Source organism: Etheostoma cragini, chromosome 5 (genome assembly GCF_013103735.1).
Source record: "Etheostoma cragini isolate CJK2018 chromosome 5, CSU_Ecrag_1.0, whole genome shotgun sequence".
Lineage (NCBI taxonomy): Eukaryota > Metazoa > Chordata > Actinopteri > Perciformes > Percidae > Etheostoma > Etheostoma cragini.
This window is the reverse complement of record NC_048411.1, coordinates 22,344,476-22,364,786: the sequence shown is the minus strand read 5'-3', so window position 1 is coordinate 22,364,786 and position 20,311 is coordinate 22,344,476. Positions and strand designations below refer to the sequence as shown.

Below are 20,311 nucleotides of genomic sequence, written 5' to 3'. Positions count from 1 at the left end.
TCGATTCGATTCTACTGTAAAAAAAAACATGGCAGTGCAACATGGCAGACTCCGTAAAAGAGGACCCCGCTCCCTAGGACTCATACTGACAAAAACAAAATAATTCTTAGTTTCAGATGATTATACCCTAATGAAAACATACAGTAGTTATGAACATTATATTCAGATTACTTTTGGGCTTTTATGGCTTTTAATTGAAAGGATAGCTTGAAGACAGGAAAGGGGAGAGAGGGGTGGGAAGACATGCAGCAAAGGAGCGAGGGTCGTACCCAATCCTGGACCACTGCCAAGGACCCAGCCCACATGGGACGCACACTCCACTGGGTGAGCTGGAGGCTCCCCTATACAGATTATATTCTACAGATGGTATTATTTCAGACAAGAGATCCCTAAAACTCCTGCCGCTCCTTTAATATTGGAAATCAATTGATTTAAACCCTGTTCTCTGAACCAGGATTGTTTTCAGATCAACAGAAATCAAATATGTGTTGTTGTCAGTTGGACTAAATGTAGTTACAGTTATTTTCTGTCTCTACAGTTTTTGGCTGCACATTTGTGTGTATGTTCCAACCTGTTCACCAAGCACTTTGTGTGTGTGTGTGTGTGTGTGTGTGTGTGTGTGTGTGTGAGATACAGGTCACAGAGTGTCAACAATGGAGAGAGATGAGTTCCACATGAACGGTTCACCAACTCTGCTGCCTCTGTCTCTCTTTTCCCAATCCATCCATCCATCCATTTTTCTTTTCCTCTTTCAATTCCCTCTCTCAGCAGCTCGTTCTATTGCACACTCAATAATGCTGTTTTCCACCTCATCCACTGTCTCTGTTTTCCTTTTTGGCCAACATCCTTCTTGCTCTTCTATTTTCTCTGCCCACTCAACTTTTTTCCCTTTATATCCTCTTCTGATTCAATTCAATTCATCTCAATTCAATTTAATTTGTATTATCAAATCATAACAAAAGTTATCTTGAGACACTTTACAGATAGAGAATGTCTAGACTAAATTTTATAATTTACAAAGCCCCAACCACGCGTAACGATTCTTTATGTAGCCTCGTTGGGATGGGGTCTAACATTAATTGTTGAAGGTCAATAGGATAAAAGTAGACCATGTATATGTCAGGTCTTTTTGTTCTTTCTAGTAGTCCTCCAAAAGGTGATGAATTTTATCTCTAATTGTTTTAATTTGATCATTTCAGATGCTTATGAAGTTGTTGCTACTCAAAGCTATAGAAATAGATGGCTCAATAGAGCTGTGACAGCCTGTCAGCCTGGCTACAGTGCTGAAAAGAAACCTTGGGTTGTTCTTATTTTCTTTTATTAGTGATAAGTAATAGTCTGACCTGGCATTTCTGAGGGCCTTCCTATAGTTTTTCAGACAGTCTTGCCAATCTAAACGAGATTCTTCTTCTTCGTTTGGTGGAACGACATTTACTTTCAAGTTTTAGCAAGATTTGTTTTAATTTGCGAGTGCGTCAGTTATACCAAGGTGCTAGTTTCCTTTGCTTCATTATCTTCTTTTTGCGAGGAGCAACAGAGTCTAAAATCATCCGTAGGCAGGTTGTAGCACCATCGACAAATTTATAAATTTGGGAGGGAATAAGTTAACATAAAGGTCCTTTGTTATATTAAAGCTTAAACATTGAGTTAAATGTTGTTGGAATATCTTCCTTAAATTTAGCTATAACACTGGCAGACAAACATCTAGTGTAGAATCTTTTATCTAATTTAGTATAGTTGGGTAGTAGGCATTTGAAAGTTATTAAAAAATGGTCTGATAATACCAGATTCTGCGGAAATATTATTTCAATTTCAGTGCCATATGCCAGCATAAGGTTGAGGGTGTGGTTAAAACAGCTTGTGGCCTTATGTCCACTCTGACTGAAACCAATTGAATCTAATAAGGAGTTGAAAGTAATTCTAAGGCTATCATTGTCAACGTCCACATGGATATTAAAATCACCTAAGATAAGAAGATTGTCTGATTTAAGGACTACACATGATAAAAACTCTGAGAATTCAGATAGAAATTTGTTACACGGCCCTGGAGCTCCGTAAATAACAACAAATATAATTGGCTGCAATGTTTTCCGTGTTGAATGTTGAAGATTAAGAACAAGGCTTTCAAACAAGTTATAATTTAGTTTAGGTTTAGGATGAATTAAAAGGCTTGAATCATATCATCCTCTTCCGCTTTCTCTCTTCTGTTTCTTCATGTCTTTGTTTCGATCATTCTGTTTGTTTGCCCTTTAAGTTTTGACTTTGCCCAGTTTTCTCCACTTTTCTTCTCTGGTTGGCCCCATTCTCTTTCATTCATTGTCTCCCTCTTCAGAGTTAACTAATCTCTTTTTTCGATTCTCATCTTTTTTCTGCCATCCTTGGCATATCCTCCCTTTTACTCTTTCCCTGCATGTTTTAGACTTTCTTGAGGCTCTTGATAAATTTACTGACACCTAGACATAGGTACCATAGTGGCTGGGACATGATTTACATACCTGCCAGCGCATTCGTTTTAGCCAATAAACTAAAAAGGATATCTACTAGGGGGAAGATCAGAGGGAATTCTACCTTCAAGAGCTGTACAAGTTCAGTTAAGTAAGTTCAGTCCTGCTACCAATTTGTCAAAGTGGCCAACAGCGGTAATGCAATGAAAGAAATCCAAAAGACTTCCAACAAAAGGAATGTCTGTACAACCGTAAACTGAAAACAAGATCCAATACACATTTTTCAATTGTGAATTTTAATCTGTCAAGGTTTTATTTTCGCAAATTTTGCCCTAAACTGTGCAGGACTGAGCAGTAAAGGCCAGATAGTGAAACACTAACACCAACTTGTAGTGGGCAGCACACCACAGAAGCAAACTAGGACCAGGTTTTGGTGAAGGGAATCCAGTAACAACGTTATGGCAAATACAGAGGAAGATACCAGTGGGTGCATGTTAAGAGTATGGCAGAAAAAGCGGCAGAGGCAACAAGCTCTATTCAAAACTTTCCAAAACAGTCTACTGCTGTCTTTACCTCACAACTGACCCCACCGGTGCTTAATTGCAACTTGTAATGCAGCTTTAATTTCGGAGGATGCGCACAAGCAGAACATGGGATACAGTATGCAGGGGTGCCAATCATGCATCATGCGTAAGGCATATATTTATAAACTGTTTATCATCACTCTGTCTTTCTTAAAGTCAACGATCAAACAAACAACAGTCCTGCCCGGAAAATTGCACCCCCTTCTTGAATTAGGTCACTATTGATGTAGCTGGGGTGCCAAGAAAAAAGGACCACAACACAACATCTTCTGGCAGGGAACTGCATTTGTCAAGCAAATGCATGCAAACTCACAATCCTGGTATATTACTTTGTATTGTGAACACTGTATTTCTACAGTTTACTGAGAACCTTAGGGCGTTTTGACCAACAACCTGTTGGAGTTTTGGCAGGTGAGAACGCCGCAATCGAACTCTGGTGCTCACCAACAGAACTTTGTTTGTGGTGAGAAAGTGACCCGTACTCCAACCGTACCGACTACACGAACTCCAGAGTCTGATCTAATGTCACCTGTAGTCAGGTGTGTTTAGCAGTCTGTGATGCAGCAGAGCAGCAAACTGTAGCAGCTTGCAGTGTTTCTATCACAGGAATAGACTCCCGTCAAGCTCGCCGTCCGTCACAAATATTTTTGTGGTTAAACCAGCTGCTGCTAAAATTGGAGGGAAGCGTAGAGCAATGTCTCGGTTACCAGAGCAGATGTAGTAACACCCCTAACAAAACAATGTCTGATCATTTTTAATGAAATGAGCTGGTTTGACCATGGAGATGCAAAATATGCACTAGTCCAGGAAACACGACCTTGTTCCTGTATTTACTTTCTTCCAACCGCTCCCAGAAACACCCGACAAATTAGAGTAGTGGACGTTCTTGCGTGATTTGTAACGGTGCATTTTGGTACTGTTGGATTTTTCCAAGTGTGAAACCAAATCAAACTAATCCAACCAAGGGCAAATCTCTGCAAGTTTCCAAACTCACCAACTAATTTGGACCAAAGAAAACAAACTACACGTGTGAAAACGCCCTTAAGTAACATGCCCCCCACCAACACAGCCCCTTGCATTTATTTTTATGAACAACCACAAACATAAGTGTTATTTCTTTTACGCCTCATCCCGTCATTCCCCCGTTCCAAACCTCTACCACCTCTGCACCACAGTGTTTGGATATTTGTTCGTTTTGCTCTGCTGCTCCCTCTCTATCCGCTAATCTCTCGTTTAAATAAGAGGCATGGGCATGCACAGTGCATACACACACATCTTTACACACACACACACACAAGGACACAAACACACACACTGGCACGCACGCACACACACAGACAAACACTCAGAGACATGCAAGCAAGCGTGACGTACAAACACACAGAGGGGCAGAAGTGAGTAAGTCCCAAATACAAATGAGTCTAGACCGAAACACAGCTACATATTGCACACAGCTGCCTGTACCTATCAGGTAAGCCCTGTCAGTTCTGCATTTTGACCACTCGAGGGTAGTAGAGGGCTTTGGCTCAGGGATATATTGACCCCAACACACACACACACACACACACACACACACACACACACACACACACACACACACACACACACACACACACACACACACACTGAGTAATACTGGGTGGTGTACAGTCAAGTCCTGGAGCAGTGGCCCTCACTCACTGCGTGACCAATCACAAGCCTTTTATGCGCTCAGGCTACTGTAAATGTACATGAAAGGCCCGGACATTGTTTGGGTGTGAAATTTTGTCTCTAAGTCAAAACATGATGTGAAGTGAAGGCATGTGGATTTTTTATTTAGTTCCGCAGTCTCTTTTTCAACTATGGGCGCGGGGAGGCTGGCTATACAGAGGCCTTCCATAACCAAAACAGGTCAATGTATAAAAGATTATTTCACGGAACTAGGATTTACTTTTCAATAGTATACAGCAGAGGGTGACAGGAATGACAATGGTGGGCAACATGCTGGAGGTAGTGAGGGCTGGTCTTAACCTTGTGACACTGAAAGTATACTTTATGCACACAGAGACGTGCGCACACACATTTTAAATCTTGATCAAGACTGAAAGCTCCATGGTCCTTCGCTGCAGCTTGATCCTCCAGCAAACACAGCAGAAACCAGAGCGCTTGATTTACGTGAATCTCACCAGTAATGCATCTGCGTTGGCGGCTGTTCCAGTCTGCTGAGGTAAATCAAGTGCCCCTGAACTAGTCCAAATATTTGAAGTTGATGTGACATTGTTAACACAGACAAACAGATTTTGCCTTTTGAGGGAAGAAGGGGAATGGAAACTCTCATTCTAGATATAAATCTATTTCACTGTTTAACTTTTGAGGCTCAGCCGGCCAGCTACAAGATCACTCTTGTAAAATAAAAAGCAGCAGAGTAGTTCAGGAAGAATGCAATCACATATGGATTATTATGGATATTACAGTGACATGTTTTGAACATTCCTTTCAGACCGCCAATTGCCACATTTTGTTCTGTTTCAATCCCAGGACAGTCCAGAATTTGCAATTCCAGAAAAACAACACATTAGTCCATCTGATTGTATTATTCATCACGGCTGTAATATTTTAGTATCCAATCAGAAAACACATCACAGATTTTTCCTACTTTAATAATTGCCTTGCTTGGACAATAAAACAAACACGATTCTGCATACAGAATCAATGTAAATTCCAACTGGCCAGCAGAGACCTGCAACACAGCAGAAATGAGGAATAGAAATGAAGCTACAGTAATACACACATGATTGTTTTTAAGTTCATCCTTGGTTAAGTTCTATTAGGTACAGGTTGTAGTTTATGTTAACAGAAAGCATACAACATTATGATGTACCTGCATGACACCTTTATTAGGGCCCGAGCGCCAACAGCGAGGAAGGCCCTATTGAAAGTGAAAGAATTATTATTCTCTTTCTTTCTTTCTTTCTTTCTTTCTTTCTTTCTCACTTTCTTTCTTTAGGCAAATTAATTGCCTTTTCGAGGGGCTTCACATACTCATTAACTCACCAAGATTGGCTGTCACACAGAGTCTGGTATAAATTCACGTATGTGGCTCGCTAGCGCCCCCTATAAAACTTAAAAAATTGAGCCCCCACAGTACGTTTAATTTAGACGACACTTGGTACACATGTAAGGCATTTCAAGACATTCAAGACAAGTCATAGGAGCCATACCCTAAACCCAAACAGGAAGTCTGCCATATTGAATGGAAAGCTCGAAATTAGTGCGATTTTGGCGATTTCCACATGTAGGTACTTTAACGAACTCCTCCTAGAGATTTCATCTGATCGACTTCAAATTTTATTTTTACCATCTTAAGACGTTAAAGATGAGATATTATAACTTTTCATGATTCCTAAGAGTCAAACCCTAAGGACATATAAAGGCCGGTATTCACTCAAAGTCATAGCGCCACCTAGTGGCAACAGGAAGTAGAACTAAACGTCAAGGTGCTATTATTTAACAAACTCCTTCTAGAGATTTCATCAGATCTACTTCAAATTAGGTCTGTGATACCTTAAGACGTTAACGATGAAAAGTTATTAAAATCAAAACTTCTTATCCAATGGTGTGGGTGTGGCGGCCATTTTCATTATTTATCAATAAACAAAGAAGTTGTTACTTTAGTGTGCATTATTCAATTTGACCGGAATTTCTCATGATTGACAAGCATATAGGCCTGAGAACATTTATAGGCCAACATTGACTTTTGGTCATAGCAACCCCCGCTGGCAAAAGGAAATCATCCTTATATGACAAACATCATCCCATTTACATGAAACTTATAATGTGTGGACATGGAGCCGCCCCTATACTTTAACCACGCCCAATTACTCAGGCCATACCTCTCACAAGGTAGACCCTTGTGTGAGGTATTATTGAAGTGAACAGACAGTTCCATCTTCATTGGTGATGGATTGGCCCGCCCCCTATTAAATCCCGCCCTTCCATAAATCCTCTATCCTCTGTCAGTTACTCTGTTTTGTGTTTTCTGATTTGTATCAGTTATTAACTCATCAGAATTGCGCATTGAATCATTCTAGAGAGAATTGCAATACATCTAAGAATACATATTTTTCCCACCCCTAGTATTTACAAACTTTTACAATTTTAAAGAAACTTGAATCAACACTTATTTTATTAACAATGTACAAATTGACATCACTGTATGTAAGGTGATGCTCTTAGTAACAAACACAAAGTAATTGCTTTGAATTATTACTCTTCAGCCCTCCCAATGATAGCAACCATAGCTTAAAAGAAGTGGCAGAAAATTTCAAATTCCGTGACTCTTTACAGCCCCGAAAAAATGCAGCTTTGGCTCCCCCTATAATGTCCCTGACTTTGTTGCTGACACTTTTAACACCTTTTTGAAATCCCGGATGTTTAGACCGGCTGTCCACAAAAGGCTCAAAGTACTTACTTCTTATGAGAAGTGTTGGATTAACTATTTATTGAGTTATAATGTGATGGTAAAATTGGAATATATTTTTACATATTTCCTTTAAAACATAAACAATTGTTTAACATTTAATAAAGTTGTGAAACAATTCTTATTTGAAGCTTTACTGAAGTGAAGCAGATTGTAAATTATTTTTTGTTAAAAGTAGGAAACTACTTGCTCCTCCTCCTTTCTTTTGTCCATCTATTTCCAGACCATTGCTGTCTACATTTCCTCTCTCTCCACGGGTGTGTGTGTTTACTTTATTTTGGTGTGTGTGTCAATGTGTATGTGCGTGTGTGTGTGTGTGTGTGCGCGCGCGCGCATACACATACTAAGGGCGCCTTGTGCTGAAGCAGTAATGGACATAGGTGTGATTAACACCATACCACATGGTCTGATAGTGCTAGCCACACTGCTACCACTCTCTCTATGTGTGTGTGAATGAAACAGAATGAAAGCTGGAGAGTGTGACAAAGTGTGAGAGAGAGAGAGACAGAGAGAGAGAGAGTGTGAGTGAGTGAGTGAGTGAGTGTGTGTGTGTGCTTGTGTGTGTGTGTGTGTGTGTGTGTGTGTGTGTTATTCAAGCTGTCACCAAGTCTCCAGATAGCTGATTGTGCCAAGAGAACAGTCTTGACCTGGAACGATTCATTCATCCACAAACTCCTCTCAATAAATCTAAAATTCTTTCAAATGCATTATTTTATTTTGATGGGGTGTATTGTCTCTAAATAATTTCAATCAAGGAGCAAAGGTCATTTTTGATCTTGGACAACAACTGTTGGACCAAACAGTCTCGCCTAAAGGTCCATTTAGTACTGAAGATGTTGTGGAGCTTTAAAGTATTTAACATGATCTTTTTGAGTTGAGTTTTTGAGTTTGTTGTGGAAATGAAAATAAAAAGAATTCTGTGCATTTTAAGAAAAAAAATGGAAATTAAAAATGGAAATGTGTGCAACAATTGAACTCCATCCACTGATGAATAACAAGTGGTAATATAAACTTTTATAACAGCCAATAAATAGATCTTGAGGCAAGATTGTTCTGAAGTAAACTTATGTTTTATTTCAGTTTCAATAGATCCATAGTTTTTGGTTTATTTGTCAATAAAATGTATCATAGATTTATTGGTCATTGATTGATTGATTTAAAAAAAAAATCTGACAGAGTTAGCCTGAACTTATCATACAAGTAATACTGTAACCTACATATTCTCACAACTCATCACATATGCAGATGTATAGCATCAGGTTTATGTCATATCTTGCGAGCGCATATAACATCCATTTCAAATCCATATTGTTTCAACGAGCAAATTGCATCATTTCACACAGTAGATATCACTCTTCGGGCATCAATTCAACAATCGAGAGTTGTAAAGGCATCTGTGAGCATGAAACAAAACATAGGGAGACAACAAAGTGTCTCCCCTGTGCTTTCTGACCCCGGTGGGAAAAGCTGGAGCAGGAAAAGTTAACACTCTTCTTGATTTCATGTTGTTTATAGAGGAGTACCCAAAAATCAGTATGAGGAAATGCAATGCCATGGCGCTCGCAAGATATGGCATAATCGTGATGCCATACAGATGCATTATCATTTCCTTGTGCACCTACATTAAACCACTTACTGTTACTTGAGACTAACTGGTGATTGCACTGCACCAGAATACATTTTAAAAGTTACCTCCACAACCCAGATCACATTAATTTGTAGTGCCCAAGGCTCCAAACTCATTAAGCCCTGGGAAAGTTCTCTCATTGAAGCAGAAAGACATGCGGAGAAGACATAAAACAGTCGGGTAAACACAACTTTGAATCTCTCTCGCTGCATAACTAACTGTCAGTTGCTCTCCATCATCATAACTGCTTACTAATTCGCCCAATTTTTCCCCCACTCCCTGTAGCAACGTGCAACTCGCGAGTGATTAGTTCATTTGCAACTAATCTCTTTCACGAATGGGGTCATTAGGAGTATTGTGAGTGATGTTATGTTACTCAGGCGCCACTAGATGCCAGGATGTGGTGAATGGCTGCTGGAATTTGGACATTAAGTTGCTTTTGATGACTAAGACTACTGAAGAGGCACGGTTTCTCATCTAGTGGTCTTAGTAGTAGAAGCTCTGATCCAATCATCTGTTAAGCCGGTGGATGAAGTGAATAATAAAGTTTCATTCCTCCTAAAAGTGTTTTGTTAGATTTATCAAAAAAGTCCATAAAAGTCCTATAAAAGAGCAAACAACATTTTCATCACTACCATCATGTCTTTCTTACACTGACTTTTAACTGTAAAGTGTCAGAAAAAAAAAAAATTGATCTTTTCTTTCTATCCACCAATCATAGAGGTAATGTCCCGCATCCTGGCGACGGGGATCCAATCAGAGCACACAATCAGTCAGTCACTGAGCTGCAACACTATGGAGACAGGTTGGAAAGAGATGTATGCACTTACGCCCACCAACTAAAGCTCAGATTACACTTGTAGTGTCAGGTAATGTTTGTGTGACTTGACACACCCCAGTTAATAAACAGTTCATTAACTGGGGTGTTTTTTGTTCAGTCTACATTCAGGGATGGTTTGGTGCAAGAACAGAATTATTGATATAATTTAAAACAGTGTCCATATCTTAAATCTTGGTAAAGAAGCCGACATTTCAGTAATGAGATAAGGAAGGAATTTACTTGATTTATTTTTGAAATGCATGAAGCATTCAGTTTCAAGATGAGTTCTGAGAAAAACTTAAAATGAAGTCTGAGCTAAACTCATTTAAGATAGACAATTAGTGAAGTCCTGTGAAGGTTGGAGGGGATGAGGGTTGATCATTATCTTCAGTTTAGTAAAAACAAATGTGTTTGTTGTTTGAGAATGAACTATTTGTTTTATTTGCTTTAGTGCAGCATTCTCCAATGGCTACCATTTCAAAACCATGCCAATGAGTGTATGTTTTGTGCACGATTATAAGAATCTGCCTGGTTCCAAGTACTAGTGAAAATGTGGGGTTCCATTGATTAGGCATAAGTATGCGGAATGGATTTGATAATGAATCACTGACACACTCAAACTTTAAAGTGAACTTTGACTGGCTAATATGCACCCTCAACCAATAGCAAAGCGGTTTTTGTGGTTGAACCCCCTTAGCTGTAGTTTTCCAAGTGACCCAAGACTGAGGAGATGGTAATTGTTGCTTTGCCTAACTAACTCGTATTGCTTCTGCAGGCGATGCATTTGCGCATGTGTGACCGCAGCTTTATACTGTGCAGCACCCTTCAGCAAAAACATGTTCTTGCGTGAATGCATATAGTGCTGCAGAACTGTATTTAGAACTAGAAAATGCATTTCCTGCAGAAAATGCATGGGAATGCTGAATAGCTGAATTGCTAAAGCTAAAATATAATATATTATATAATAAATAGCCTAAATCTGTACGTACTGATATCAAATTTATGTGGATAAACTTAAAAATGTGAGCATGACGGTGATTTAAAAAAGTGCTTTGCTCTGCGTTTTGCCAGAAATGTGCACGATGTTTAACATGGCAGAGAATGGAGGAAGATTTGAAACTGTTGTCATTTCAAAGCTTGCTAAGGCAAAAGTATAAGTAATTACATAGGAATGAGCACATTGGCTCAACTGTTGACGTGGGAGCAAGTTATAGAGAAAAAACTAAGAATATATTTTTTCTAAGCTGACACTCTAGTGACATCACCACACCCTTTAGGTCTTACAATACAAATATGTCTTACAAATATTTATTTTTGACAGCCACAGTGCACACAGACTGGCCAGTCGAACTGGGCAAAGTCCTCCAAAATAATGGAGTAATAATAGGTACAGTACGTACTTAAAAGGGCCTTCCAAAGCAACCAAGCATTTTCTGATCTGGTGGCCAAATTGATTGCCTGAATTCTGAACAGCATAAGGGGCATTTCGCAAGATACTTCACAGGGTTATAATAATGTCCCACTACTTCTGCCTTGGCTTCAGGGACACAAAAGTCATGATATGCGTGGCCACAATAGGTTAATGTTTTCTTCTTGGCAATCTAGTTCACAGCCTCTTAAATCAACTTTGCCACCAATTTAGCCAGGTGCGTCCTTATAGTCGTCTTTTTATGGATTACTTTTTCTTCTCCATCCGGCAGGAGTGCCATTAAAGTAACAGATGTCAGTCACAGATATTTCCACACAGTGCCGTATTTGATTTGAACACTACAAATTTGATTTGTTTGGAGTATACTGTCAGCCTTACTGTTTTATGATGCAATTTCTCTCTCTATCTTGCTCTTTCTTCCTCCCTCTCTCTTTCCCCCATATCTTTCTTCTCTCCCCCACAGTGAGCTCATGTGACTGGCATTGTTTTAATTCTTTAGTTGGACAGTGAGGCTTATAAAGACTTATAACCAGAAGCTGGGGGTTTGTTGTTTGCCTCACATCTTTTGATGGGAAATCCATACTGTTATACAAATGGGTCAACAGTGAATAAAGCTAACTTCAGCATCCTGTCCAAATGCCACAGTACGGCTGTTTAAAAGTGGGCTTGAGTGTTAAGTTCTCATACAGTTTGCTACTTTTTAATCTTAAATCATTCTTATAAGTTTTGATTTAACAGTAAATTCTCTAGGAATATTATACTGTAGATTCACGGTCTCTTTTAACTGCATGCTTAGCTATGTCACTCTGTTGCTAAACTGTTTCATCTAAAAGAGAAACTGCCTAGAAAATATAACTTTTGCTCTGTATTAAATTTCTATGTCTCTATAAGAGCTGAAGTTACTAGCTACTACAAGATACTACTGTAGATTTTTATGTCAGAGTAAACTACTCCACAAAAGAAGGAATGTAGACAGATTGTAGACAGGTGTTGATGGTACAATATTCCTTTTAAATAAACTGTAAGAACATATTGACCTTTTAGCAAACAAGCTGCTAACATTTTAGCAAATGAGCTTGCTAACCGGAAGTTAGTAAACTAATAGTTGAAAAGCTTTTTAAGCTTCTTTTCCACCTCTTCAATAATTCTTTATTAAACTAAATGGTGAACAATACAGATAATATGAACAAGAGGTCAAAGAACTGTGGCATGATCTCAACTGGCTAGACTGTTAGCTGCTAGCCCGCCAGCTACAATCATTCACAAAGTCCAGTTCAAAATCACCAAGCTACTTTTTTTTTTGTTGCTACATTTTTGGGCTTTCACAGGATAGTTAACGACAACAACTTGCAGTACCACATGTATCATACTAAATGATGGGTCAAAAGGAGAAAGAGAGGGAAAGGAGGAAGAACTAAATAATAACAAACTGCATGAGGCTTTCCAGACTGATGCTGCCCTGCAATCGGACAGTCGCTGCAATCGGACAGTCGCTGCAATCGGACGGTTGCAGCAATCCCACACTTGAGCGAGTGAGACCAAAGTGTGTTGGTTGTTGTCTGCATGTTTGTGAGTGAGTGTAATTGTGTCTATATCCGAGCTGGTCCCATTCAGTGGTTTGTCATTATGTCAACACATAGCAGTAGGCCACATGCATGTCCAAAACAATGCTGAAGTAAAAAAACTGCTGCCTCTCCCCTCAACTGCTAATCTATCTATCTATCTATCTATCCATCTATCTATCTATCTATCTATCTATCCATCCATCCATCCATCCATCCATCCATCCACCCATAATGCTGAAGCTACTGTTATACAGGCTGTCACATCGTTCTTGTGCTTATAAAAGAAACTGTCAACTGCCCCAGTGAAACGCTAACGTAAACAGGAGTGGACAGATTGGTATGTGTTTGTGTATGTCTGCTAGTTGTACACACCCGACAGGCAGACAGAGCAGACTGAAACGCTACTGAAGCCCTGTAACTAAGATGGACGCCCCTGGACTGCACGCAATGCCCACTCCCCACACCAGAGAAGAAATACACAGACTACAGGGGAAGAATAAAAAAGACTATTATTTTCAAAAACGTCCCCGTAAGTCTCCTTTACCCCTTTCTGTTTTTCCTGCTCATCATTCCCAGAGGCAATGTGAAGACATCTGAGAAGCAGTGCTGGAAAGTAACTAAGTACATTTACTCAGTACCTTACTAACGTAGAAAATTAGGTATTTGTACTTTACTTTACCATTTTCTGCTACTTTATACTTCTACTCCACTGCCTTTCAGTCAAATTTGGAGTGCATGACCTTTATGGGCAACAGAATATTTCTACACCGTGCTATTGCTGTTTTTACTCAAAGTTCAAATCTCAAAGATCTTGTTTTGTTCTCTTTGGCGGCATCTATGGCATTAAGCAGTAATTGCAGGTGTGTTTTTGGATCTCGAGTTCACTTGTTTTTGAAGTTTCATTGTCTGTAGTCATCTCTGTTTTCTTTGTTTAATAATAATTATTTTAATTTAATAATTTATACTGTTTATTGAGCCCCAGTGGGGAAATTATAATTTACACTCTGTTTGTTAGTAATCGGGAAAAACAGTACACTGCTAACTGTGCGCTGCTTGAGATTTTTCCCAGAAATGCCGCCAAAGAAACCCAGTTCACAATACTGCAAATGCAAGGGCATTTATCAGTGGGCCATAGGCTCAATCACGAAATACACAAAAACAAAGCTTTGTAGTCTCAAAGTTCACCTGTAAAAACTGTGCTAATTGCATCTCATTATGCAATGTCTTACTATTCAGTAAAAATCCTAGGAAAGTTGGAGAAATAAAAAAGAGTAGTTGTTATGGGAGCAGCTGTTCTTCCCAGTCCTGTGTGTGTTTTCTCCTCTTTTCCCTGTTGTTTCTGTGTGTGGTGTAGCTGACTCTGCCTGGAAGTACATTGAGGGGCGTGGCTGTTCGATCTTTCATCCCTGCACATCTGTTGCCTGTTCCACTAATTACCTCTACAATACTTAGGGTCTGTTCATGCAACTTGGGAATATCTTGGGAATATTTTTTAGACTGCCAGCATTCACATGGGCGTAGCCTAGAGCATCAGGCGTGTGAAAACATGGAGGCCACAAAAACAAAGGACACCCCAAAACTCTTCAGTTACACAAATATTTTTTTCCACACTACAGTTTGAACAACAGCTCAAAATATAGGCCTACTTTGCTTGAATTGGTTTACTTGTTACTGGCAATAGCACACAACGTTTTACAACTAATTTAAGTTTCTCTGTTGAAACCAATGGACAATGACAACCTAAATCGATAGCACATTTTGGATGAGGCAAAATATATTACATGCATGCGTGAATTTTCTACATTTAGTTAAAAGTTTCTGATCATTCAACACATTCGAATGATCATCGGCCGTGTTTCTGTAAGTCAGTTGTCAACAATGCGTCACCAAATGGTAAACTCTCATAACAAAATCTAGCCTCAGTTTCTTACCTCTGATTCCCACATGAAGTGACGTGAATGATGACTTTTTTGCTGAAATTCTTTTTTTTCCAATGCTCATTATACCAGGGCGGATCTCATCATCGGCGCCAGATCGCTAGATAGAATGTACCATGGAACTAAAAGTGCTTATTTTAGCAATGGCATGAATTTGGACCTGTAAAGACACATATGTGCCAACATGATTGCTCATCATAGTCTTTCTCAAAGTCAGCCAACCATTTCCTGTTACTCCTACATGTTATCAAATGCACAGGCAACTCACATGGAATCGATTTTTGAGAAAGCATTGATGTATGGCCTCTAGGACTGACCTGATCGCTCTCCAAATGGAAGCACAATACTCAGCACAGCATTTAGTAAACTTGAAGTTCACATAGAGTGTGTCATCTTAAGGCACTCACTGAAACAAATGATGCTGACATTGTTCTTGGGAGGACAGTCTCAAAGCAAAATATGATCACAACATCTGTAATTCAAAAAATGCAAATTATTTAAAATTGATATGACATTAATCTTTCAACAATAAAGGAGTCCAGATTTCCCTCGTTTATTGGGATACAGCCTTCTTGTCACAGGGGCATTGTCCATTGTTGGAGCCAACCCCAAACCCTCAATAATGTAAAGCAAAAGCTAATTTAAGGTCTCAAGAGATTTTCCATGACTTCCTTTACACACATGTGACTTCCTCAAATGACGCTTTCTTTTTTTACTAAAGCCAACCCTGTTTTTCATTTCCTAAACCCAACCCTGTTGTTCTTTTCCTAAACTCCATCGCCGCTTTCTTCTTTTATTAAAACCAACCCCGTTCTTCTTGTCTTAAACCCAACCGGTTCTTCTTTTCGTAAACACAACCATAGCTTTCTTGTTGTGATAACGTGGCAAATAGCGATTACACACCAAGTGGTGTGTATGTGTACACCTGGTCTATACAGCGTAGACATACATGCGGATGGCTAAAACAACATGCCACTTGGCTTAAGAAAGTTGGCGTGTATATTTACGCAAAGCCACGATGCCATGTTGCGATTAATTGCTTGGCATGTGTGTTTGAATGGTTGTGTGTTGCATACATGATGCTATAACATTGTGGCTATGAATGTGTAAACAAGTTCATTGGATACACGTTCTCTGTGTTGGTGTATATTTCCGTTGGTGAGTGTGCACTTATAATTTGTGTATTTATGTGTTTGTGTGTGTGTATGTGTTTACCCCTGGTTAATTAAGAAAATCCTTATTGTATCAGTTGCATCTCAAGGCCAGAAGCACCAAATCACTCCAGGGGTTGAAGGTGGTGAGAAGAGGTAGAGATTCTCTCTCTCTCTCTCTCTCTTTCTCTGTGATGGCTACCTTTTAAACATATCTAATAGGCACTTCTAAACCTTTTCAAATTCCATTTCCCCTTCAGGCACTTGTTGAAACCCTTGGATATATTTAGGTGCACGCTTAATGACAATTTCCTCAAACACTTGGGGTATCTCCATTTTACTTGAATGCAGATTTGTCTAAACTGTGTTTCAAAGTGATAGGATGCTCCCTGCTGTGCCTGGTAATTACACTCTGGTGACTAGGCAGCCACACAGCCACTCAGTGACAACTGCCTCATTTAAACTGCAGCTTGTATGAAATTATTCCATTCCTATAGTTGCAGTAACAGTGAATTTTTTACATCAACAAAAATCCAATAGTTGGGGACACACAAAACAAAAGGTGGAAGTCAAAAGACCATCTCATATACTCCAATTTCTTCACATATAATACAGCCATTTTGTGGATAATTACTGTATGAGGAACAATGAGTTGCTGCTGATAATTTTAGACTGTTTCCCAGAAGACACCATGGCTCCATTCACTAAAGCTGTTAACAAAAGCTTTAGAAAGTCATCTTTCAACCTTAACATTGTTTTCACCATCAACATTGGCATCAGACGGTTGCTGAAAAAAACAAGCAACTATTCACAGTCCCCACAAGTTTCTCTTTGTAGCTACCATTGCTATGAGGTGTAGTTCAATTTTCCTACCTATTATGTACCTTTGGTGGCTATGTATACTGTACATGCTCCGTGACATCATGACACACGACTATAAATCAAGCTTAACAAGCACACCAACACCCATCCGAGCAATACCAACCCTGTCTCCTAGAAATTACATCACATATACTGTATACAAATAATTTGTTTCACCCGTGTGGAGCCAGGGCCCAAAATTAACACCATCTACTAGCCAAATACTGGTAAAATATGCAAGTGGCTGGTAGATTTTCTTCACTTACCAGCCAAAAAACAATGGTAATCTATTAAATGGTTAGTAAAATTCGAACATTCACTAGCCATTTGGCTGGTGGACAAATATGTCAATGTTGGTGTTATGTTTTTTTTTCTTCTTCCAGAGAGTGAAGTGCTATGTTCTTGCACCATCCAAAAGTCATAAGAAGTTGGTCAGTTAGGATGGTGGACAAACAAGGCTGAGGACATTAACACAGGAGACTCAGGTTTGCCACTTGCTTGTGATTACATTTAGGCAACAAAAGCATTTTGGTCAAGGAAGTGAAAGATCATTATTCCAGTTAAATGTTCAGGTGAATATGTAATGTCCGACTGCTTACGTCACAGTTAACTTGTTTAATATTTAACCCAAACTGCAATGTTTCTCTAACCTTAATTAAGCGTTTTAAGTAATTACGTCAATTATGCTTTGTTTAGTATGAGCAGCTATCCTATTGTACGATTATGAAAAACATAATAAATTAACATTTTGCTGATACGTTCAGTTAGAACACGTTGTGACCTCGCAGATATTGAAAATGTTGCTTTTGTAATTACGTTTCTTTCTATGTGTATTTGCTGTTGCAAATTAGTAGTATAGACAAGCAATACACATAAGCATACAACATTATACATTGTTGTGGCAATCAAAAGGCTATGGATTACGTATCATACCCTGAGAACAAGTGTGACTGTTCAATGCATTTTGTTACACATATTTCTACATTATCTACAATACAATGCAAATCTGAAAAGAGTTGTTTGCTATTTAAAAAAGAATTGGTATAAAATTAAACATGTCGTGTACTACTACTTTACGTTTTTCAGGTCACACTGTTTTTTATAAAATGGATGAGTATGCTTTCATAAGATTTTTATGTGACTTTGTGAAAAAAGGAACTACTCTGAGTCTTGCTCCTCTTTTAGAATATTAGTCTTTTAAATGAATGGCCAGTGTGGGTGCGTGTATAGACAGGCAGATGAATGTTTTTCACAGACACAGCTTTGTCAAAAGCTGAGAGTAAGAGTTGTGAGTAAATGACACTGGTTGGAAAAGGGTGGTTGGATAAAAGGGATATGGCCTTTTGTGTAAAATTTGCAACCAAAAGTACAACAGAAGCTGCCTCTCATTCTGTCCTCACTGCATTTAGATTGCCTAATTTGCACATGAAATGAAGTAGCATCATATTCCTGTGTAAGTACTCTGTATGTTGCACTGATAAGCAACTTATTATTGAACCCTGTTGAACTATTTCCTGCTGATAATTGTATATGGCTTGTAATATGTAAGTAAGTAAGAGTTTCTCATTGTGTTTTGTTTTGATTGTTCTTTTGTACTAATTTTCCCAATCTCCAATGTACATATAGACCTAAACCCAACACTGCTGTATATAAACAAGGACAAATAAAAAAACAGCTGATTTAAAACAACTGGTTTGTAAAATAAACCAATCACAAACCACTGTTTCATGCCACTCACTCCTCTTCTCTTCCTATTCGTCCACAACACTGACCTTCTGTTCCAGTGTGTCCATGGTAACCAATCATGCAGGCAATCCAGCTCCCACTTCATTTCAAAAGCTGGGTACTCTTTGATGGTAATTGGCAGCGTATGTATGGAAATGTTACCATTATGCATTAAGACCCAACCTAATGAGCAAAAGGAGAGGAGAAAGTACATCTTAAGAGCCCTGCTGGGTGAACCAGTGTAGCCAGTAATTGAACCAGTGACATTTTTAAGTGTTATCTTGATGGGTTTGCTCTTTTGAAGCCCAGTGACTCAGTGCTAACGGTTGGTCTGTGCAGCGATGTAACCAGAACAAAATCAATATGGGGGCTAGGGCACTGGGTCAGTTGACTACACATTGAAGGGCCCCTGAGAGGCATTAAAACACTGAATCAACTCTACACAAGTTGACCATCGTCACTTTCCTTTATGTGAAACCAGATGGGAATACCAACCTAGATAGTCTTTGAAGCTCTCAATTAATAGAAGGAAACATTACATCATATCAAATAATCCTGGCAGTTACATTTTTGTTTGCATTATCTACTGTATTAAAGTATTTTCTTTCTTTTTCATATAATGTCAGCTAACAGGCGTGTCTCATTTTATTTGGTTTAGATTTGTGTTTACATTTTTTTTATTTGACTAATTCATGTTTTTAAATAAAGCTCTTTCATTTGAAGCCACACTAGCGGCACAGCTCCGAATATGTCAATGCCAGTTGGCCAGTTAGTCCATGATTTTGATTGATTTTGATTTGATTGATTGATTTTGATTGAAATAGTTCAATAATTATTATATGGAATTTTAGCACAGACATTCACATCCCCCTCTGTATAGGTAGAAATCCCTTTGGTGATCCCCTGACTTTTCATCTAGTGCCACCATCAGGTCAACATTTTGAATATCAATGTTAATATTTGGTTTATGACCACATATTTAAAAAACAAATGAATGCTAAATGTCAGCATTTTAGCATTAGTAAAGCCTCACAAAACTGTGAACCAGGCTGTAGACCCTTAAGTCTTATGTCTCACCTTTATTTGATTTAGATAAACAAAGACTTTATTGTCAATGTAAAACAAAATTAATCTGTAATCAAGCACTAGGAATCAAATTTATGCCAGCATATTTAACATGCACTTATTGCCAACGTTTGCAATACAAATTGCATTTAAAAAAGTAAATTTCTGACAGTAAAGTGCATTGCGTATGATAATTAAATGAGTGAATTATTGCACATTAATGCTGACATGTATTTGGGGGTGTGCTTTCAATTCGGAGTATGGAGTAGGTAAGTATGTAAGGAGTATGTAAGTATGAAGAGGGCTTTGGCATGGACCTGTAGCGTTTACCAGAGGACAACAGTTCAAACAGGTGATGGGCAGGGTGGAAATCCTTGTTTCCACCTTGTTTCCAGCATGTTGTGTGTTATCTGCAGGCAACGAGAGGTGAAGATGTTGTCTAGGGCAGGTAGCCGTTGGTTAATGATGTACTGGGTAGTATTTATGATTCTCGAAAAAGACTTTTATCTGCTGCAGAGCGTCTAGCGTACCACAACAGGATAGCGTGTGTGAAGACACTCGCGCAGAGTTAGAATGACTCCAAGAGCTGTTTTGACAGGTTAAAGTTCCTGAGCAGTCTAAAAAATTACAGCCAGTTTTGTGCC

The 20,311-nt window shown here is 38.9% G+C and overlaps 1 long non-coding RNA gene across 1 annotated transcript; it reads left to right on the top strand.

The window, feature by feature from the left end:
* The first annotated feature begins 15,575 nt into the window (after nucleotides 1-15,575).
* On the top strand, nucleotides 15,576-18,515 carry LOC117945033. The gene is made up of 3 exons (XR_004656722.1): nucleotides 15,576-15,735; nucleotides 18,139-18,142; nucleotides 18,504-18,515. It is a non-coding gene; the product is annotated as an uncharacterized LOC117945033 (long non-coding RNA).
* Nucleotides 18,516-20,311: the final 1,796 nt, after the last annotated feature.